The sequence below is a fragment of the Bombina bombina genome, chromosome 4, assembly GCF_027579735.1.
Source record: "Bombina bombina isolate aBomBom1 chromosome 4, aBomBom1.pri, whole genome shotgun sequence".
In the NCBI taxonomy this organism is placed as follows: domain Eukaryota; kingdom Metazoa; phylum Chordata; class Amphibia; order Anura; family Bombinatoridae; genus Bombina; species Bombina bombina.
This window is the reverse complement of record NC_069502.1, coordinates 740,619,790-740,643,060: the sequence shown is the minus strand read 5'-3', so window position 1 is coordinate 740,643,060 and position 23,271 is coordinate 740,619,790. Positions and strand designations below refer to the sequence as shown.

Below are 23,271 nucleotides of genomic sequence, written 5' to 3'. Positions count from 1 at the left end.
ATAGAAGGGAGCAGGGAGCGTGTGACAAGCTGCATTATATAAGCAGAAGAAGCTGTGCCGATAGCAGGGTGGCGGGGGAGGGGACGTTTCTCATGCACGAGCATGAAGACTGAGCTTTCAAGACGGGATATGGAAATGTATGAGATGGGAGTGGCTGCGGTGGGGGGCGGAGTTCCGATTCTTGCCGAAGAGCCGAAGTCACGGAATTCTACAGGGGAACCATTTATGATACAACACCTGTAATTAAAATAAACTTTGATTAGGTCCTATTAAAATGTATTTGTCAGAAATAAATTCACTTTTCATGCAATGTTATATAAAAGTAAAGCGTGTTTAAAAAATAAATAAAATAAATCTATTGATTGGTTCGTTCTATGCCACATGATCTGAAAGCCTTGCTGTTGCAAAGTTTGATGGGATTTGTAGTTGACTTAAACCCACCCACTTGCACTTTGACCTACTTATTAAAGACGTATAAGTGACTTCCGGGTCGGGATAACACGCTATTTGCACTTTGGAGCGGGAAGTTTGAAATTGTTTGCTGTATGTTATTGTTCCTACTTGTTTTCAAAATGTAAGTTGTATCTCGTATTCGGCAGTTAAACTAATCTGCGGATTTGTGTGCTTCTTTCTTGTCTAAGTGAAGTGATCATATCACATAATATTTATTTAAATATTTATTGCAAAAGAGCTCTAAAAACCAAAGCACCATAGAATAACTAAATTTAATTACAATAAACTTTGATTAGGTCCTATTAAAATGTATTTGTCAGAAATAAATTCACTTTGTTCTCAGATGCAATGTTATACGTAAAGCGTGTTTTAAAAATAATAATAATAATAATCTGATTGGTTCGTTCTATGCCACATGATCTGAAAGCCTTGCTGTTGCAAAGTTTGATGGGATTTGTAGATGAGATTTCCGGGTCGGGACAGCAGCGGCCATTTGCACTTTTGCAGCGGGAAGTTTGAAATTGTTTGCTGCATGTTACTGTTCCACTTCCTAGTTGTTTCAAACTGTAAGTTGTATCTCGTATTTGGCAGTTAAACTAATCTGCGGATTTGTGTGCGTTTTTCTTGTCTAAAGACTTATTGCGCCTTATAGTGTACGTGGTTTTATATCACCAGCTTATCGGTTTAATTCAGCAGCCTAATCTGCAGATTTGTGTAACTGCTTATTGCGCCTTATATTCTGTGTTTATTTCACCAGCTCATCTGTTTAGCTGCAGCTAAGTTGCACAATCATTGTATTAACCTCAGTAGTTTATGCTCGTTTGCTGGATATTTCTGGAAATATCTAAACTCTATTTAGTTTTGTAGGATTGAAGTGCTGAAACTTGCAGTGTGTTTGGCACTGTTTTACTATGGTTATGTTATAGAAGATCTCTTATACAGAGTACAGGGAAGATATTTTCTGATATAACTGACAGGAACTGATTTTCTTTATAAACTTCTATACAAAATACACCATTTTACTTGTGTTTTTGTTCTGTTTAATAGTAACCTTTTGGATTGTGGTAAAGGGAAATTAACCAAATTGATGTTGGAATCCACGTTCCCTAGATAATCTAAAAAGCAAAAGTCTAACTTAGGTTTTAAAATTGCTTTACATTTTGCAGGTTACATAGTAGCTTTTTAGACTCCAATGGAGCTTGGAACAAAGCATAATTTTTACACAACATCAAGAGGTGTTTAATATTTTAAAAAGATGCTTTCAGTTTGTGTCTGTTTTTTTTTTTAAAATTCGGTCTAATAGTAATTTTTGTTAAATTATGATTGTCACATTTAAAGTGAAAGTAAATCCTAGTGTTTTACGAACGCTAGGATTTACTATTGAAACAAATAAAGGGCACTTTCATTCATGAAGTATAAGATGCTTCATGTAGACAGCTCTTTTATTTGATTCAATCGATCGCATCTCTTAGCTCCGGTAAATCCGGCGCCCATGGGAGCCTGTTTTACTGCACGGCGATAATAGAAGTAAATTAGAAAGTTGCTTAAAATTACACGCTCTATCTGAATCACGAAAGAAAAAAAATTGGGGTTCAGTGTCTCTTTAAAGAAATAGGGAAGTCAAAATTAAACCTGCATGATTCAGACAGAGCATGTCATTTTTTTTAAAAACACCTTTAAATATATTTCTATTTTCTAACATGCTTGTTATCCCCTGTTGAAAAATATGTAAATTTCTACGCTACTGGATGCTAGATTGTGATTGGTGCCTGCACACATTTGTCTTGTGATTGGTTCACTAGATGTGTTCAGCTAGCTCCCAGTAATGCATTGCTCCTTCAGCAAATGAGAATGAAGAAAATTTGATAATGGAAGTAAATTGGGAAGTTTCAAATATGTTCTATCTGAATCATGGTAGACACAAATATGGGGAATTATGTCCCTTTAAATTGATTGAATAGAACATGAAATTTCAAACAACTTTATAATTTATTTATATCAAGGGTACTAATTCATCCAAATTGAACTTCACTTTAAGGATTGGTGTGTGGTATGAGCTGTTCACATGTTGTGAGATGTTCCTTTAAGGCTTTGTACTGTACCATTAAGACGGTGTGGTGTTAGCTGTCACTTTAAGAGTGCATGCACCATGTCTGTTTTTGTGCACTCTGTAATATGTCCTTTTAAGACTATATTTGTTGTGCTTTAATGTTGTGAGTGCATCTGTCCTTTTGTGTGAGGGTGGGGAGCTGTTCCTGTAAAGGGGCATTAAATGCTAAATACATTTTTATAAGCGGAGCATTGAGGTTATTCCCTGTCTTCCTCTAGCCATGGGTGCTGCCGTGTTGAAATCCTTCACTACGTTCCATTGCTTGACCTGTTTAGACATGTGCAGTAACCCTCCTTCATATACCTGCAGTGTAACCTAGGTTCCATAATGGCAGCACCCAGAGAGGTGCATCAAATGTGTTTAGTGGTCCATTTTGATGAATTAGTGCCCGGTTTTTAATAAACCTATTAAAAACAAGGGCACTTTAATTAATCAAAATTGCCATTTCACGGTTTTCTTCAAAAACTTACCTTTTTAATCCTGGCAGCCTCTCCAGCCCTTCCTTTGCCCGTTGCAAGCAGTCTTCGCGGATCCAAAATGACGAATCCGGCTTTCTCCAATCACAGCGTTGCATCAGGCCAAGATTCCCCTGGGGGGAAGCTGTGATTGGAGGAAGCCTGATTCGTCATTTCTGACATCTGCCAAGGCTTCTGACGGCCGGGGGAATCGCTGGAGCAGCATTCAGGATTAAAAGGTAAGTTTTTGAAGAAAACGGTGAAATGTCAATTTTGATGATTTAAAGTGCCCTTGTTTGGTTTATATAAAACCGGACACTAATTCATCAAAATGGACCTTCACATTAAAGCAGGGATGGGAAATCTTGGCCCTCCCAGATGTTTCAGAACTACATTTCCCATTATGCTCAACATGGCTTCAGGGTGCCTAAGCATCATGGGTAATGTAGTTCTGAAACATCAAGTGCCAAGGTTCCCCATCCCTGCTTTAAGGGGACACAAAACTCAACATATCTTTCAAGTTTCAGCTAGAGCATGCATTTATAAAAAAACTTTCCATGGAAAGGAACAGTCTAGTCAAAATTAAACTTTTATGATTCCGACAGAGCAGCAATTTTAAGCAACTTTCTAATTTACACCTATTCATTTCTTTGTTCTCCTGGTATCTTTATTTTAATGTAAGCTTAGGAGCTGGCCCATTTTTGGTTAAGCACCTGGGAAGTGCTTGCTGATTGGTGGCTAAATTTAGACACCAATCAGAAAGTGCTGAACCAAATATGAGCCGGCTCCTATGCTTTACATTATTGCTTTTTCAAATAAAGATACCAAGAGAACAAATAACAATTAATAGAGCATGCAATTTTCTAATTCACTCCTAACTGAATCAAGAAAGTATACATTTGGAGTCAGTATCTCTTTAGAGTAAGAGTGCAGTGAGTTGTACGTTTCTTGTGGGGAGCGCCTGTCCCTTTAAGACTGAGTGTCCCTCTTTTTATGACTGATAGCATGCAAGATTATGTGGATACTGTGATCTGTCCATTTTAGAATGTGCACTTGATGTGACTGCATGTGGTGTAAGCTGTACCTTTCCCTTTAAGAATTTGAATGTGTAAAACAGGACTCGACGGAGCCAGGGAGCCATTGGCTCCTAGAATTCTATCCCTGGCAGCTAAGTTTTTTGGTTAACTTCCTATATATCTATATAAAAATACCACTGTCTGGCTTCTAAAAATATGCCTGGCTCCTAAATATTGTTACTGGCTCCTAACTTTTAAACAGATTTGTCGAGCACTGGACTGTACAAGGATGTGCATGTGCATGCTATAATATGTCTAAGACTGTGTATGGTGTGAGTTGTCTCTTTAAAGTCTGTGTGGTTTTTGTGTGCCTGCCTTTTTAACCCTGTGTGAGCATGCAGTGAGCTGTAACTTTTTAAAGTGAAGGTCCATTTTGATGAATTGGTGCCCGGTTTTTAATAAACCTAGTAAAAACAAGGGCACTTTATTTTATCAAAATTGACATTTCACTGTTTTCTTCATAAACTTACCTTTTAATCCTGGCAGCTGCTCCAGCACTTCCTCCGCCCGTCGCAAGCCGTCTTCGCGGGTCCAACATTTCGAATCCGGCTTCCTCCAATCACAGCGTTGCATCAGGCCAAGATTCCCCTGGGGGAAGCTGTGATTGGAGGAAGCCGGATTCATCCATTTCTGACGTCTGTGGAGGCTTCCAACGGCCTGGGGAATCGCTGGAGCGGCTGCCAGGATTAAAAGGTAAGTTTTTGAAGAAAACCGTGAAATGTCAATTTTGATGAATTAAAGTGCCCTTGTTTTTAATAGGTTTATTAAAAACTGGGCACTAATTCATCAATGTACCTTCACTTTAAGACTGTGCTGTGAGAATATTAGTGTCTCAGCAGTTGGTGCCTATAGAGTTGGTACTGGCAGGATCGCTTTATGTCTCTGTGTAAAGCAAACGGTTATACGTAAAAAATCGCTGAAATTAATACAAAACTGTAGGCTGAGGGTTTCATACAATGTACATGTAGGTGAAAGAAGCTGATGTGTAGGTGCTGCCTTGGCAAAGTCTATGGGGAAACAGGGATTTTACTCACCTAAATATGGATCATATCACGTGCAATATTTAAATATTTATTGCCAAAGAGCTCTAAAAACCAATGTATCATAGATACATTGCATATAATTTAAAATACATTTTGATTAGGTTCTATTAAAATGTGTTTTTTGGTAACTTGGAAGGCAAATAATGAAAACAATTTAAAACTACTTAAAACGTATTTAAGAAATATTTTTTGGTCGGAAATTCACTTTTCATACAATGTTATAAATACAAAAAGCTTGTTTAAAATGAAAAAAATAGAACACAAAACTTTTTTGTTTGGTGGTTGTATTCCACACGATCAAAAAGCCTTGCAAAGTTTTATGGGATTTGTAGTTGAGCTTAAAGAAACATGAAACGCAAATATCTATCTTTCATGATTTAGAGCATGCAATTTTAAACAACTTTCCAATTTACTTCTATTATCTAATTGGCTTCATTCTCTTGATATCTTTTGTTTTAAAGTATCTAAATAGGCTCTGTAACAGCTGATTGGCTGCTGCACATAGATGCCTCATATGATTGTCTCACCCATGTGTATGGCTCTTACTTCAATAAAGGATATCTTAAGAATTAAATAATAGAAGTAAATTGGAATTTTTAAATTTGTACTTTCTATCTAGATCATGAAAGAAAATGTTTGGTTTCATGTTCCTTTAAACGGACCCACCTTCACTCTGACCTGTCTTAAGTATTGGTTACTTCCTGTACAGAGGCTATTTGCAGCTGGAAGTTTAAAATGGTTTGCATTATGCCACATTTCCTAATTGTGTTTACATTGTCATGGGGTCGATTATCAAACCCTTCGGCAGGCTTCCCAACCTGCAGTACGTATTTAACAAGCAGCGGTCATGAGACTGTTGCTTCCCTAACCTTTTCACCACCTCTTAGGTGGCGAATTTCAATCTCTCCGGACTCGTCTGACCGGGGAGATTGACAGCGCCTGCCCGCGTGTGATTGGCTGTGCCCAGCTTGATAAATCTACCCCAATATGTATCTTGTAGTCAGCAGTTTTACACACACACACCTGCAGATCAGTTTATTTCTTGTCTAATTTTACTGAGAGGAACTGGCTTTCTTTATAAACTTCTATAGAAAAAGACACCAATTTACTTGTATTTTTGATCTGTTTAATAGTTAGCTTTTGGATAAGGTAAAGGGTCAAGAAACCCCAACATTTTCTTTCATAATTCAGATAAAGAATACAATTTTAAACATTCCAATACTTCTATTTAATTTCTTTCCTTTGACAAAGTAGCACTGCACATGGGAGAGCCAATCACACAAGGCATCTATGTGCAGCCACCAATCAGCAGCTACTGAGCCTATTTAGATAGGCTTTTCAACAAAGTATATAATGAGAATGAAGCAAATTAGATAATTGAAGTAAACTGGAAAGTTGTTTAAAATTGCATGTTCTACCTAAATTATGAAAGAAAAAAATTTGGATTTTGTTTCCCTTTTTAACCACCATTGGTTTTGTGCTCAGTTCCACGTTCCCCAAATAAGCCAAAAAGCAAACTTGTTTTGCAACTGCTTTAAAGGGACAGTCAACACAAAAATTGTTGTTTAAAAAGATAGATAATGCCCTTTACTACCCAGTCCCTAGCTTTGCACAAAAGCATAGTTATATTAATATACTTTATAACCTTTAAACCTCTAAATTGCTGTCTGTTTCTAAGTCCCTAAAGACAGCCCCATGATCACATGCTTTTGTATTTGCTTTTCACAACAGGGGAAGCTAGTTCATGTGAGCCATATAGATAACATTGTGCTGACGCCCGTGGGTTCTAACAACACAGCACTAATAGGTTTAAATGCAAGTCAATAGATAGTCATGTGATCAGGGGGCTGTCAGAAGATGCTTAGATACAAGGTAATCACAGAGATAAAGTGTATTAATATAACAGTGTTTTATGTGAAAAACTGGGGAATGGGTAATAAAGGGATTATCTATCTTTTAATACAATAAAACTAGGGTTGCACCGATACCAAGTATTTGCATGAGTACTTGTACTCGTGCAAATGCACCGATACTTATACCAATACGTCCACTACCTACCCATATGCTACCTTGTGGCGTTTTTTCAAACTGCATGTTCCCATTTCACTGTTCTGCCAATAAAAATTGCTGTTATTTGTATTACTGTAGGAGAGATCACTTTACCTCGTTCAGACAAACCCCTGAAGTACTGGGCAGTTAATTAACAGATTTCCAGCTCTGGCTAAAATGGCCCAAAAATATCTTTCTGCCCCATGCAGTAGTGTGGAAAGTGAGACTGTTCGGCTTAGAGTCGAACCTCCATACAAATGTCAGATTGATGTTATATAACAGCCCTACAACCCAATTGTATCACCCCTTTAAATTTAATATTTTATTGTAATATTTTTTATTTATAAACATGTTCAGTGAACTTTTTTTATTTCATAATGTCTTTGGAATTACAGTCCTTTATAATTATAAAGAAAGAATCTTAAATAATTAGTCTGTATTGTGCTTGGTAAAGTGTCACATGACATTAAAAAAAAAAGTATCGGTAATTGGTATCGGCAAGTATTTGAAAACAAGTATCGTTACTTGTACTTGGTCATAAAAAAAATGGTATCGGTGCAACCCTAAATAAAACTGTCCCTTTTTAATTTTGCTGGTTACAAAGTAGCTTTTTAGACTCACAGGAAGCATGGGACATTTTTACATAAAATGAAGGTTGTTTTTTTTTTTTTTTTTTGTGTGTTTTTTTTTTTTTTTTTTAATAATAAATTATTTCTTTTGCGATTTCCACAGCACCTCTGCTTGGTTAATATACTAATATGTAATTGTACAAACTCTGGTTTATCTCTTCCAGTTTGGTCTGCTGTAATATCTGCTCACTTTGGAAATGGCTCCAGCAGTTAGGAATGCATTTGTGGAGATCGCAAGAATGTCAATTTTATTTCTCTATGATGATGCCAGTTTGCAGGTAAGTGCGGGTTGATTTTATTTATGTCCAACATGGCCATTGGCAGACGTTACAGTGAGCAATTTGCACATGGTGGCAGCTGTGCTTGTGGACATAAGGAGCAGTCCGCACCTGCCCTCTGTGCCCACGGGTACAGCTGTAAAACTATGGTGGGTTGTAAACTGTCTCTGAAGCCTCTGGGCATGTATTTAAATTAAAATAATTCAGTATTGCCTCTATTATGGCACAGCATGGTCATTGGCAGACGTTACGGAGAGCAATTTGCACATGGTGGCAGCTGTGCTTGTGGACATAAGGAGCAGGCCGCGGCTGCCCCCTGTGCCTATGGGTACAGCTGTAAAGCTATTGTGGGTTGTGAACAGTCTCTGAAGCCTCTGGGCATGTATTTAAATTTAAAGGACCAGTCAACACAGTAGATTTGCATAATCAACAAATGCAAGATAACAAGACAATGCAATAGCACTTAGTCTGAACTTCAAATGAGTAGTAGATTTTTTTTCTGACAATTTTAAAAGTTATGTCTTTTTCCACTCCCCCTGTACCATGTGACAGCTAGCAGCCAGTCACAAATGCATACACATACCACGTGACAGCCATCAGCCATTCACAAATGCATACACACTTATTCTTGCACATGCTCAGTAGGAGCGTGTGACTAAAAAAAGTTTAAATATAAAAAGACTGTGCACATTTTGTTAATGGAAGTAAATTGGAAAGTTGTTCAAAATGACATGCTCTATCTGAATAATGAAAGTTTAATTTTGATTGAGTGTCCCTTTAAAATAATTCAGTATTGCCTCTATTATGGCACAGCGTGGTCACTGGCAGACGTTACAGAGAGCAATTTGCACATGGTGGCAGCTGTGCTTGTGGACACAAGGTGCAGTCCGCACCTGCTCTCTGTGCCCACGGGTACAGCTGTAAAGCTATGGTGGGTTGTGAACTGTCTCTGAAGCCTCTGGGCATGTATTTAAATTTAAAAAGTTCAGCAATGGCTCCATTATGGCACAGCATGGTCATTGGCTGACGTTAGAGAGCAATTTGTACATGGCGGCAGCTGTGCTTGTGGACATAAGGTGCAGTCTGCGACTGCCCCCTGTGCCCATGGATAAAGCTATGGTGGGTTGTGAACTGTCGCTGAAGCCTCTGGGCATGTATTTAAAGTAACAATTTATTAATGCCTCTACCATGGTATTTTAATTTTGTTTCATCTCTTCCAGTTTGTACTGCTGGAATCTCTTATCACTTTGGAAATGGCTCCAGCAGTTAGGAATGCATTTGGGGAAATCACAAGAATATGATGATTATTTCTCTATCATAAGGTTATGATGCCACTTTGCAGGTAAGTGCAGGTTGATTTATTTATTAGGACTAACGTGCTCATTGGCAGACGTTACGGAGAGCAATTTGCACATGGTGGCAGCTGTGCTTGTGGACATAAGGAGCAGTCCGCGGCTGCCCCCTGTGCCCACGGGTACAGCTGTAAAGCTATGGTGGGTTGTGAACTGTCTCTGAAGCCTCTGGGCATGTATTTAAATTCAATATTGCCTCTATTATGGCACAGCATGGTCATTGGCAGACGTTACGGAGAGCAATTTGCACATGGTGGCAGCTGTGCTTGTGGACATAAGGAGCAGTCCGCACCTGCTCCTTGTGCCCACGGGTACAGCTGTAAAGCTATGGTGGGTTGTGAACTGTCTCTGAAGCCTCTGGGCATGTATTTAAATTCAGTATTGCCTCTATTATGGCACCGGATGGTCATTGGCAGACGTTACGGAGAGCAATTTGCACATGGTGGCAGCTGTGCTTGTGGACATAAGGAGCAGTCCGCACCTGCTCCTTGTGCCCACTGGTACAGCTGTAAAGCTATGGTGGGTTGTGAACTGTCTCTGAAGCCTCTGGGCATGTATTTTAAAAAAAATTCAGCAATGGCTCCATTATGGCACAGCATGGTCATTGGCAGAAATTACGTAGAGCAATTTGCACATGGTGGCAGCTGTGCTTGTGGACATAAGGAGCAGTCCGCACCTGCTCCTTGTGCCCACGGCTACAGCTGTAAAGCTATGGTGGGTTGTGTACTGTTGCTGAAGCCTCTGGGCATATATTTAAACAAACATTTTAATAATGCCTCTAACATGGTATTTTAATTTAATTTTTTTTTTTATATCTTCCAGTTTGGACTGCTGGAATCTCTTATCACTTTGGAAATGGCTCCAGCAGTTAGGAATGCATTTTGGGAAATCGCAACAATATAACGACTTTCTCTATCATAAGGTTATGATGCCAGTTTGCAGGTAAGTGCCGGTTGCTTTATTTATTAGGCCCAACATGCTCATTGGCAGACGTTATGGAGAGCAATTTGCACATGGTGGCTGCTGTGCTTGTGGACATAAGAGCAGTCCGTGGCTACCCCCTGTGCCCATGGGTATAGCTTTAAAGCTATGGTGGGTTGTGAACTGTCTCTGAAGCCTCTGGGCATTTATTTAAACAATGCATTTTAATTTTGGTTTATCAGTTAATTTGATCTGCAGGAATATCTGCTCACTTTGGAAATGGCTCCAGCAGTTAGGAATGCATTTGCAGAAATCGGAAAAATATGGCAACTTTATTTCTTATAAGGTTATGAGGCCAGTTTACCGATAAGTGCAGACTGATTTATTTGTTTGGCCCAATATTGTCATTGGCAGATGTTACAGTGGGCACTTTGCACACGGTGGCAGCTGCGCTTGTGGACACAAGGAACAGTCCGCTCTGTGCCCACGGGTATAGCGTCATCTGTCTCTGAAGCCTCTGGGCATGAATTTAAATTAACAAATTATTAATGCCTCTAACATGGCATTTTAATTTTTCCCAAAGTCTTGTTTTGCCCAACATTGGCAGACATTACTGTGAGCAATCTGCACATGGTGGTAGCTGTGCTTGTGGACATAAGGAGCAGTTTGCACCTACCCCTGTGTCCACGGGTACAGCTATAATGCCTCTAAAATGGCACCTTAACTTCCGCCATATTGTTCAAAATGCTGTTAGGCCCAACATGGCCACTGGCAAACATTACAGTGAGCAATCTGCACATGGTGGCAGCTACACTTTTAGACATTTGAAGCAGTGTGCACCTGTAAAGCTATTGATAGGTTGTGAACTGTCATTGAAGCGTTTGGACATGTAGTTAGGATAAAATAAGACCCAAATATATCCATATTTGAACCAATAAATTATTTCCATTAGTTCTCCACAAGACTGCCTCTAACATTGCATATCTAAGTATACCTCTTGGGCAGAGATCTATATCCTGCAAGCCTTCCCCATGTTTTCCCAACATGATTACCTCGAACATGGCATATCTATCCTTCTAGTGCAAATTCGCTAGCAATCAATCTCCATGGCAGCTGTAGTTTTAGGAATTGGAAGCTATGTACTTAATTCATTATAGTACTATGGAGCAATTGTGTGTGTGTTAATGTAATAAACCCTGTAAATACAGACTGTGCCCAGCCAAGAATAGGAATACGGAACAGTTTCTGTGACCATTACCTTTTATGCAATGACTTATGCTTTGCCCTGTAAATTTGTATCAAGCTCTTTTAACAAGTCTGCTTATCTCCATTTTCTGCTTGAGTATTAACTTATAGGCAAGGCAAATTTATCACAATATTTAAGTAACATTTCTATGATCTGCAGGTGATGCTGGAGTTTAAATGATCTACAGCCACAGGTGAGAAGTCGATAAACCTTACAGTGCCTGGTTCGTAGAAGAATTTCTTCTGTCCTGTGATCTTAGCGCAGGTAAGAATTAAACTAAAGTAAATTCATAGTGTATGAGCTGCGTGTTTCCTCCATAATGGCTAATAAATGTGCACCCGTGGGCGTATTCTAGCCTAGGCCAACAAGGTATGTGCCAGAGCGGCAGATTTGGGGAAGCTGGCACCATCTTTCCTCTAAGGCTGAGCCTGACAACAACCGGTGTCACGGTGCAACTAGAGCCTTATAAGTAGTCCCTGGTGCCCTGGGCGGAATCCCTCAAGACACCCATGTATTCCCCTCACTTAACTCGACCACCAATTAAAACTGCCAGCCACACATTCAAATTTAGGGCAGCACAAAACCTATATACGCCACTGTCTGCACCAAAATGATCAGTGTAATTTTCTCCACTGCCATTTGTGGTATGATTGTACTTTTAATACTTGTATATTGCTAAAGGGACATAAAACCCAGATTTTGAGTGAGTGACCCACACTGTCGCTCACTGTTTTTTGTTTTTCTGCAGGGCAGCAGATTCACAATATTTGTCATGTGAGATAGCTGCGTCAAACTGTAAACATTTTGTTTTAGTAAATAATAATTAATATTCCTCAATAACTAATGCTGTTACTGTGATCACCTTGCCCCATTGCTGTCATTGGTAGCCATAAAGGCTTTTAGGGGTTATAATATAGATTGGAGAGGCCCCACTGTGCGGTACAGAATTAAGTACTTTTTTTCCTTGCAAGGTACTCACTGTTACCAACCGGACTTTACAGACAAAATTAATATATTTTTAAGAGAGGGACTTGTCTGCTAGAAAATAAACTTGATTAGGGATCTCTAGACAATGTTTTATTTTGCATATATCCCATCCCCCTGCAAATCCCCATGTGGTTTTTGTTTTACTTTTTTTTTAAAAGATCTGCTTTTTATTACTACTCCAAAATGACCACCATTTGAAAAAGTAGACTCTTCTCTTTCAAATGAAGGGGTCTTGAAGGCTTTGAAAATCCCCCCCCCCCCCCCCCCCATCCAGCTCCCTTTCTGCTACTGGTGCATCCTGGTTCAGCCCCTTTGTGATGTAATCACGTACGTGGTGACATCACCAGCACTCCTGTGAAGCCTGGGAGTGCCGTCCATTAGATCACTAATGGTCCCCGGCCTGCATTGCATGGGATTACCAAAAAACTATTTTGATCGGCGATTCCCCACATTTGTGCATTGAAGGGATTAAAGAACTTTCTAACTTGTATAAACAAAATGTTTCTCTTGGTATTTTTTTTTTAATTTTTTTTAAAAAGCTGAGGTAAGCTGTGGAGCACTATATGGCAGCAGTTTAACAAGTATTTCCTGTTATGTAGTGCTCCAGGCACCTACCTAGGTATCAACTCAACAAAGAATACCATGAGAATGAAGCAAATTTGAGAGCAAAAAGAAATTGGAAAAGAGAAATTGTGGGTTTAATATCCATTTTTAAAGGAATAGTAAGTGGTAGTATCCTTCATATTTCTGCCATAGGCACTTACAAATGTATACTACCACTTACTATTCCTTTAAAAGGGATATTAAACCCACAATTTCTCTCTTCCAATTTCTTTTTGCACTCAAATTTGCTTCATTCTCATGGTGTTCTTTGTTGAGTAGATACCTAGGTAGGTGTTTGTTTTCTTTGTAGTATGTGTGAGCTATATAACATAGCATATGTATATTGCTGCTTGCAATCTGTATACTTTTAATTGGGGGGGGGGGGGGGTTAGATTCTTAATCCAGATTAGCATTTAGTTCTAGGTATCTTCTTATTAAAGGTATATTGAACCGAAATTGTTTCTTTCATGATTCAGAGAGCATGGAATTTTAAGCAACTTTCTAATTTACTCCTATTAGCAATTTTTCTTTGTTCTCTTGCTATCTTTATTTTAAAAGCAGGAATGTGATGCATAGGAGTCAGCCCATTTTAGGTTCAGCACCATGGATAATAAGCAAGCATAACCCCAGGTTCTCAACCAGAAATGGTCCGGCTCCTATGCATCACATTCCTGCTTTTTAAATAAAAGATAGCAAGAGAATGAAGAAAATTTGATATTAGGAGTAAATTAGAAATTTGCTTAAAATTGCATTCTATAACTGAATCACAAAAGGAAAAAAATTGGGTTTAGTGTCCCTTTTTAATGTGTCTGCACCATGTAGTGGGTTAATACTCACTAAGACATTATTTTCCCTCCTGTGCTGGCTGCGGTCTTCAAAACTGCACTTTTTATTTTAAACTTTTAGTGGTGCCAATTGATGAAGCTTCCATCTCTCGTATTCTTGCACCCTGTGTGACATAAGCAGCGCACATTCACAAATCAGTGATGTTGGATCCTGTTCCTTACACTTGACATTAACTCCTACAATACAGAGTGGAATCTTTACAAGTTTGCGTGTGGTGGCATTTACTCTATTTCTGTAAACTAAAGTTATTTTCTAATGTTTGGGCGCCTGAAAACGATGTATGTTTATATGGGTACCTCACAAAAAAGCTTAAAATTTGGGGAGCAAACCACAAAAAAAACAACTCAATCTATAGGCATTGATCAGCAGCAAAATGATTTATTTTAGTTTATCTTTGTAGTTTTATTTTTTCTCTCTGATACTAGAACTTTGGGTAATCTTGTTAATTTTTCAGGACAACCTATGTCTCTCATGTTATGTCTATTAGCAAATGTATATTCTATTATCCTATGTTAAGTAAAACAAAAGAAAAAATAGGTAAATAGGTTCAGGAGCATCCATGTGTCAGGAGAACCATATTGTAGGAGTTTTACAAAAATGCTTGTAACAATATTGTACATTGTGTGTAGTCTGCTGCCATCTAGTGCTCAAAAGCATTCTTGCAAAACTGCTGCCTTATAGTTCTCTAGACAAGTGCACACTTTCTACAGAAGTATCTCTTAAAGAAATGCATGAAAATAAAGTAAATTTGCTAATATAAGTAAGTTTTTTGGGGGGGGGGTTTCCAACTTGCTGTTACACAAAAAATAAAAATTGGGGATAGTTTGTCCCTTTAAGCCTAGCAATAAATCATTGTTAATGTATTAGATTACAAAATGTAAATATTTAAATGCTTTAATTTTACATTTACTTTAAAGTGACACTAAATTTTCCCCCCCCCCCCCCCCCCCCACACACACACACACACACACAAAATGCTTTCATGATTTAGGACAACTTTCTAATTTAATCCCATTATCACTTTTTCTTCTCTTGCTATCCTTATTTAAAAATCAGGAATGTTTAGCTTAGGAGCCCGTTCATTTTTGGTTGAGAACCTGGGTTATGCTTGCTTATTGGCGACTTACCCATAAGCAAGCGCTATCCAGGGTTCTGAACTGAAAATGGGCCAGCTTGGTAAGCTTACATGAATTAAAATTGCTGCTCTATATAATCCATGAAAGAAAAAAAATGGGTTTAGTGTCTTTTTTAAACTTTCCAAATCGCACATTAATTGCTGAGTTTTTAACATATGTTGATTAAATGATAATTTGAACTACAAATATTTATTTGCTTATTTTATCTTAATACTGGCTTAAATTTTATTTAGGTGGTCTGTAAAATTAGTTGTTGGTGGTACACCCACTAAATATGCCCTGAAGAGAACACTTGCTAATATACATAGGTGTATTTTGTGATGTGTACCAATTCCAATGTATTTGCGTAAAGGGACCATAATTTGATGGGTACATGGTTATTTATCACGCTATTGTTCTTCCTCTTGATTGTGAAGTTCACTTTAGATATACGTAGAAGTGCAAAAAGAGTTCAAGAGATAAAAGTACATTTAGTTAATATAAGTAAATTGAATTGTCTCTTAAAATTACTGGACCAGAAAAGTGTCACTTTAATCTCCCTTATAATTGTGAATATATTAACATATATGTCCCTTGAAAGGAATACTAACTGTAGGGAGTAGTGTATGAAGTAAAGCACACTGTAGAGTATAGATTTTATGATACAGGGCTAAAACACTCACAGAAAATGTAGCCATCCTGGTGGGATGAGGAAGTTGCTGAGTGGGGGCAGTGCAATACTTTGGCAGAAAATGTTATAATACAAAGCACACATTAATTGCACAATTTTGTATAAAAGTTTTTAATTTTTTAGGCAAGAAAACATTGAAAAATGAATATTGGCTATTTTAGCTTAATATTGGCTTACATTTTATCTGGGGTCAGTAAAATAGTAGACTTAGTGCCCTAATCAAAAAGGTCTTGGGGAGAACACTTTTACTTTATCCATAAAATTCTTTCAGGGATCTTTAATTCAAAATTTTACATTTTGAGCTCCATTTGATAATTTATAACTTTGTTTAACACTAAAAAAAAGTCTTCTAATACCCTCTGCTGAAATGTAAAATTGTTTTTAAGGTGACACAACTTATGGAAGCGTATTTAGAAAATGCAAGCTAATTTTGTTATTGTGCAGATAAAATTAGAGGTGGTGAGAAATATAACGCTTGTTGGTTTCTAGTGGGACCAAGGTGGCTTTGAGAGGTTTTTTCTAATTGCAGTAAAATATATATGGCACTACGAGAGCATGAAAGCTTTCTTTTTTTCTTCCTCAGCATATGTGACCGTGTATGGAGAGAAGCTCACTTCACCTCTTGTTTACGCAGAAGAAATTCTTCCACGCTGTCACTAGATTCTCGCTCATTGCAGTGGAACCATGACGACTGTTTACAGGTAAGGACCTTTTCCTATGTCATATGCTTTATTGTTATCAACTTGCAGTGACTGCTAGATTTTATTTGTTGTCATCTTCTGTTCAACCAGTTGTCAATAGACAACTGGAAAGACTTCCATTTGTGTTTGCATCAGCAAACAGACTTTCAATTACAGCTATCAGGCATTTTCTTTGCCCGGTGCTCATGCCTTTTATGGCTTGTGCGCTGACCCAGTTGTTAATGTTTACTTCATGTGCTGTCTCTCTGAGCCTAAGGGAAATAGTTAGGGAAATGTCTTCTCAACATGGTCAGAAGGTAAACATTTCATTCTGTGACTGCCAACTGTGTTCACAGGCTGTGGGAGCAGAGTGCGGCTGTTCCCACATTCTGTGATCATGGGAAGTGGAAGCAGAGCGCAATCGGTTCTTTTGGCCATGCATAGGTAGGGAGTTGCCTTTGGCACACTTTTCCCTTATGTGATGAGCTGATAGCGTGTGTTGTGGATTCTTAGCAATTGGGTAGGTAGTGACCAAAAGGTAAATGGTCCCTCCTATTTGTCTCTCCATACCGTCAGTGGTTGAAAGAAATTTCTTTACCGGTGTGGTCTTCAGGATGTGACTGACCTTGATGGAACAGTTACAAGAAATCCTCTGAAAAGACTTCAATTTGAGTAATTGGGCATTTTCTTTGCCCGGTGCTTATGCTTTCATAGGTGTGAGGAATCAACGTGCGTTCATTCTCCTTGGTGGAGAGGGTGAATCGGTCGAGCGGCTCCGAAACCTTGGCTTGTCTGTATTGCACTGTGTGCATTCTCCTTGTGAGTACCCTGTATATTGAATACATGTGAATTTCCAAGTATAAGAGACTAATAAGGCATCTCTTCTACTTTTGTCTCTTAGGACATTGTTTGTTTGTATTTTTCACTGTTCAAAGAGAGCTGACTGCTCAATATTGGATTGAGATCATCTGGTCACAGATATTTCTCAACTGACTTTTAAATCAATTTACCCCAATTGTGTGCATTTTTTGCCTTTTTTGATTGTGCTATCATATTTTACAGTGTCATATATTTTATTTGTGTGCGCACCTCTGATACGATATTGTGTACAATATTGTTTGTTTGGTGGTGTTTTTTATGGCTTGTGCGCTGACCCAGTTGTTAATGTTTACTTCATGTGCTATCTCTCTGAGCCTAAGGGAAATAGGTAGGGAAATGTCTTCTCAACATGGTCAGAAGGTAAACATTTCATTCTGTGACTGCCAACTGTGTTCACAGGCTGTGGGAGCAGAGTGCGGCTGTTCCCACATTCTGTGGTCATGGGAAGTGGAAGCAGAGTGCAATCGGTTCTTTTGGCCATGCATAGGTAGGGAGTTGCCTTTGGCACACTTTTCCCTTATGTGATGAGCTGATAGCATGTGTTGTGGATTCTTAGCAATTGGGTAGGTAGTGACCAAAAGGTAAATGGTCCCTCCTATTTGTCTCTTCATACCGTCAGTGGTTCAAAGAAATTTCTTTACCGGTGGGGTCTTCAGGATGTGACTGACCTTGATGGAACAGGTACAAGAAAGACTTCAATTTGTGTAATCTGGCATTTTCTTTGCCCGGTGCTTATGCTTTCATATGTGTGAGGAATCGACACGCGTTCATGCTCCTTGGTGGAGAGAGTGATTCAGCCGAGTGGCTCCGAAGCCTTGGCTTGTCTGTATTGCACTGTGTGCATTCTCCTTTAGTATCCTGTATAATTAATACACGTGAATCTCCAAGTATAAGAGACTGCATAATAAGGCATCTCTTCTACTTTTTTCTTTTAGGACATTGTATTTTTCACCATTCGAAGAGAGCTGACTGCTCATAATGGATTGAGATCATCTGGTCACAGATATTTCTCAACTGACTTTTTAATCAATGTACCCCAATTGTGTGCATTTTTTGCCTTTTTTGATTGTGCTATCATATTTTACAGTGTCATATATTTTATTTGTGTGCGCACCTCTGATACGATATTGTGTACAATATTATTTGTTTTTTATGGCTTGTGCGCTGACCCAGATGTTAATGTTTACTTCATGTGCTATCTCTCTGAGCCTAAGGGAAATAGGTAGGGAAATGTCTTCTCAACATGGTCAGAAGGTAAACATTTCATTCTGTGACTGCCAACTGTGTTCACAGGCTGTGGGAGCAGAGTGCGGCTGTTCCCACATTCTGTGGTCATGGGAAGTGGAAGCAGAGTGCAATCGGTTCTTTTGGCCATGCATAGGTAGGGAGTTGTCTTTGGCACAATTTTCCCTTATGTGATGAGCTGATAGCGTGTGTTGTGGATTCTTAGCAATTGGGTAGGTAGTGACCAAAAGGTAAATGGTCCCTCCTATTTGTCTTTCCATACCGTCAGTGGTTCAAAGAAATCACACAATTTGTGTAATCTGACATTTTCTTTGCCTGGTGCTTATGCTTTCATAGGTGTGAGGAATCAACACGCGTTTTATGCTCCTTGGTGGAGAGGGTGATTCAGCCGAGCGGCTCCGAAGCCTTGGCTTGTCTGTATTGCACTGTGTGCATTTTCCTTGTGAGTACCCTGTATATTGAATACATGTGAATCTCCAAGTATAAGAGACTAATAAGGCATCTCTTCTACTTTTGTCTTAGGACATTGTATTTTTCACCATTCGAAGAGAACAGACTGCTCATAATATTGGATTGAGATAATCTGGTCACAGATATTTCTCAACTGACTTTTTAATCAATTTTCCCCAATTGTGTGATCATTTGTTTTGCCTTTTTTGATTGTGCTATCATATTTTACAGTCTTACGTTCCATATATTTTATTTGTGTGCGCACCTCTGATACGATATTGTGTACAATATTGTTTGTTTTTTATGGCTTGTGCGCTGACCCAGTTGTTAATGTTTACTTCATGTGCTATCTCTCTGAGCCTAAGGGAAATAGGTAGGGAAATGTCTTCTCAACATGGTCAGAAGGTAAACATTTCATTCTGTGACTGCCAACTGTGTTCACAGGCTGTGGGAGCAGAGTGCGGCTGTTCCCACATTCTGTGATCATGGGAAGTGGAAGCAGAGCGCAATCGGTTCTTTTGGCCATGCATAGTTAGGGAAGTTGCCTTTGGCACAATTTTCCCTTATGTGATGAGCTGATAGCGTGTGTTGTGAATTCTTAGCAATTGGGTAGGTAGTGACCAAAAGGTAAATGGTCCCTCCTATTTGTCTCTCCATACCGTCAGTGGTTGAAAGAAATTTCTTTACCGTTGGGGTCTTCGGGATGTGACCGACCTTGATGGAACAGTTACAAGAAATCCTCTGAAAAGACTTCAATTTGTGTAATCTGGCATTTTCTTTGCCCGGTGCTTATGCTTTCATAGGTGTGAGCAATCGACACACGTTCATGCTCCTTGGTGGAGAGAGTGAGCCAGCAGAGTGGCTCCGAAGCCTTGGCTTGTCTGTATTGCACTGTGTGCATTCTCCTTGAGTACCCTGTATATTGAATATATGTGAATCTCCAAGTATAAGAGAGATTGCATAATAAGGCATCTCTTCTACTTTTGTCTGATATCTGAGATTTTGAGCTGATAGCATGTGTTGTGCATTCTTAGCAGTTGGGTAGGTAGTCCCCAAAAGATAAATGGTTTCCATACCATCACTTTTCACTTCATTCTTGTTTTTCACTTCAAATAGAATTCTTCACCGTTTAGATTTTCATGCAAAACAGACGGAAGAGATTTCTCAAATCAAATTGTTGATATGGTTTTTTTTATGCTAATATGGGAAAGGCAACAACTCTGTACATTTGTATACTTGATTCACCTAAAGCATCAAGTTGTCTGGTTTCTTACGCTAAGTGTGTGTTTTGTGTTTTTTTTCACAGATTACAGAGAACCTAATCGAACGCCTTTATGCAACTATTGAATAATTGGAACACAACTTGTGACTTTAGCCCAGTGACATTAAGCTAGGTAAGAATGAACGGTTTTGCGTTTGGTAGTGTATTGACATTCAGGAATGGTTAATAGCATATTTGCTCACTTGCTTTGTAATCGGACTGATCACAGCAGTGACTTATTTAATATGCAGCGTATTGTTTAAAGTGAAGGTCAATTTTCATCAATGAGTGCCCGGTTTTTAAAAATACTTTTAAAATCAGGGGCACTTTCATTGATGAAAATTAACATTGCACTGGATTTTAAGAAATACTTACCTTTTACTTCTGCAAAGCCGGTCCGACGATCTCCCTCCTTCTTCTTCCTGCTGTAGACAACAGCAATGACGAAACTGGCTTCCTCCAATCACAGCCAGGCATCACGAGCTGGACGCTCTGGGGTGCAATCCATGATTGGAGGAAGCCGGTTTTTGTCATTTCTGACGTCACTACAGAGGAACTGAGGCTGAGATCGGCGATCCGGTTTTGCAGGAGAAAAAGGTAAGTATTTCTTAAAATCCAGTGCAATGTTAATTTTCATCAATGAAAGTGCCCCTGTTTTAAAAAGTATTTTTAAAAACCGGGCACTCATTGATGAAAATTGACCTTCACTTTAAGCACTGGACTGGAAGTGCAGATTTTTGTCTGTTTTAGAAGGAAAAATAAAATGAGTTGTCCTAATGAAATAAAAATATACATTCCTATTTTTATAATCCCTTTTTAAAAAGAGGACACTGGTACAATTGGCAGTGCAAATAAAATGGGTATATTCATATTATTTTACAATATATTTAACCAATCAAGTTAATCCAAACAGCCCATGGTACTTACTGTGTTGCTGCTCGTGACTCAGTGTAAATATAAAAAGACTGCACATCTTAATGGTAGTAAATTGGAAAGTTGATAAAAATTGCACGTTCTATCTGAATCATAAAGGTTTCATTTTGACTTGTGTCCTTCTTTTGAGCTAACCAAAGCACAAATTGCACAATTTAATATAAATTGATTTTATTATAAATTATGCAATAAAATGATTATTAGTCCAAAGGGGTTAGAAGTACTGAAGAGCACTGCAGGTCTTGGGCAGAAACTGCTGCTCATCAGGAAGCGCTAGTTGCCCGACCCCAGCTGTGTAACAAGAGCTTTTGATAGGATCAGTAGCAGCTTTCATTCTGAGCCAGCGGTGCTCTAAGAGTCCCAAGCGGTACTTTACTATAAGTTTACCCCTAAGGTGCTGGGTCGCTAGTCGTAAAGTGAGTCGCACCAGATTTTTTTTTTATTATTAAAAAAAGGTAGATAATCCCTTTTATTACCCATTCCCCAGTTTTGATTAACCAACAGTTATAAAATACACGTTTTACCTCCTGATTAGCTCTGCAAACTGTCCCCTTATTTCAGTTTTTGACAGACTTGCATTTTAGCCAATCATTGCTCACTCCTAGGTAACTTCACGTGTGTGAGCTCAATGTTATTTACATGAACTAATGCCCTCTAGTGGTGATAAACTGTCAAAATGCATTCAGATTTGAGGTGGCCTTCAAGGTCTAAAAATTAGCTTATGAACCTACCTAGGTTTAGCTTTCAACTAAGAATACCAACAGAACAAAGAAAAAATGGTGATAAAAGTAAATTGGAATAAGTTTAAAATTACATGCCCTATTTGAATCATTAATGTTTATTTTGTACTTGACTGTCCCTTTTCAAATTGCAACCTATTTTTAGATTATAAATGGCCTTTTAGCTATGTTACTGCTCAGATGATTGTATTGTAGGATGGAAACTTCTGTTTGGCATGAATGTTTGTCCCATGTGCTCATTTTATTTTTTTTATTTATTGCAGGTTCTGTCATAGCTGTCTCTTTAAAGATGAACAATTAAACTTATATACACACACGGTGCGCACAGGGAAAAAGGTGATGATGGCCGAAGTGCAGCATTTTTCTTCGACTACCTTGAACGATAAACATGGATGTAATTTGGATTTATGGCCTCTGGCTGCTATTTTAAGTGTTGTGTTGCTGTGTCTCAATAAAGCTTTGACTTCTCTTACATGGGTGTTTTTTTATTTTTGGCTCTTTACAATATGAAATGTTTACGTTCTACAGTTATAAACCTCTTGCTCTCGAGGAACATCAGTATTTGCATTGTTAGGTTCTGGTGATACATGATGACATCTAACTCATTGGGGACTTGGATGAAGGCAGAGGCTCATGCTTGGGGTGGAACATGAGCATTTGGAGGGTCATGAGGCACCCACTATTGATTGAGGACAACAGACTTTTTTTTAGTAGGTGGAATTACTGTAATCTGGATCACCAGCAACTTTAGGCAACAGGGTGGTTATTGATAAGGAGTAGCAGGTTTTTAGAGCCCTATTATCCAATAAGCCATAGAGGGTCACGAAATTGTACATGTACAAAAAGTCACCCCTTTGTAATAATGGTAGGTTGTTTGCTATCATGAGTCATTGATGGCTTTCCTCCTTGTCTCCAGCTTGGACAGATTCAGGACCCACATCACCAGCCAGCTTAAGGTTTCCAGATTCCTGGTGTCCCACTAAGAGAGCTGGGTAAGGTGCAGGGTCACATGTGGGGTATGATCACAGGGAAATATGTCATGGATATTTAAGCACCAGACCACTTGAATTGAGTAAAGCTTTAGGTGACCCAAGGGAAAACTAACTAGGCAGGGGGGGAGAGTGGACCTGAAGAAAAGGACAACTCCTAGTTAAGCATTGTCTGATTCACAGGTAATTATGAAATGTCTTGTGGGATTTAAACCTCTAAATTGCTGTCTGTTTCTAAGT

The 23,271-nt window shown here is 38.7% G+C and overlaps 1 long non-coding RNA gene across 1 annotated transcript in view; it reads left to right on the top strand.

Annotated features, from left to right (window-relative positions):
• LOC128656821 (uncharacterized) overlaps positions 1-22,514 on the top strand; it is an 82,748-nt gene extending 60,234 nt beyond the window's left edge. Inside the window, exons 5-11 of the long non-coding RNA XR_008402067.1 lie at positions 7,980-8,093; positions 9,314-9,435; positions 10,268-10,387; positions 11,772-11,876; positions 16,438-16,555; positions 20,415-20,502; positions 22,306-22,514. This is a non-coding gene — a long non-coding RNA (uncharacterized LOC128656821). The remainder of the gene's footprint in view (positions 1-7,979; positions 8,094-9,313; positions 9,436-10,267; positions 10,388-11,771; positions 11,877-16,437; positions 16,556-20,414; positions 20,503-22,305) is intronic.
• The last annotated feature ends 757 nt before the right edge of the window (positions 22,515-23,271 follow it).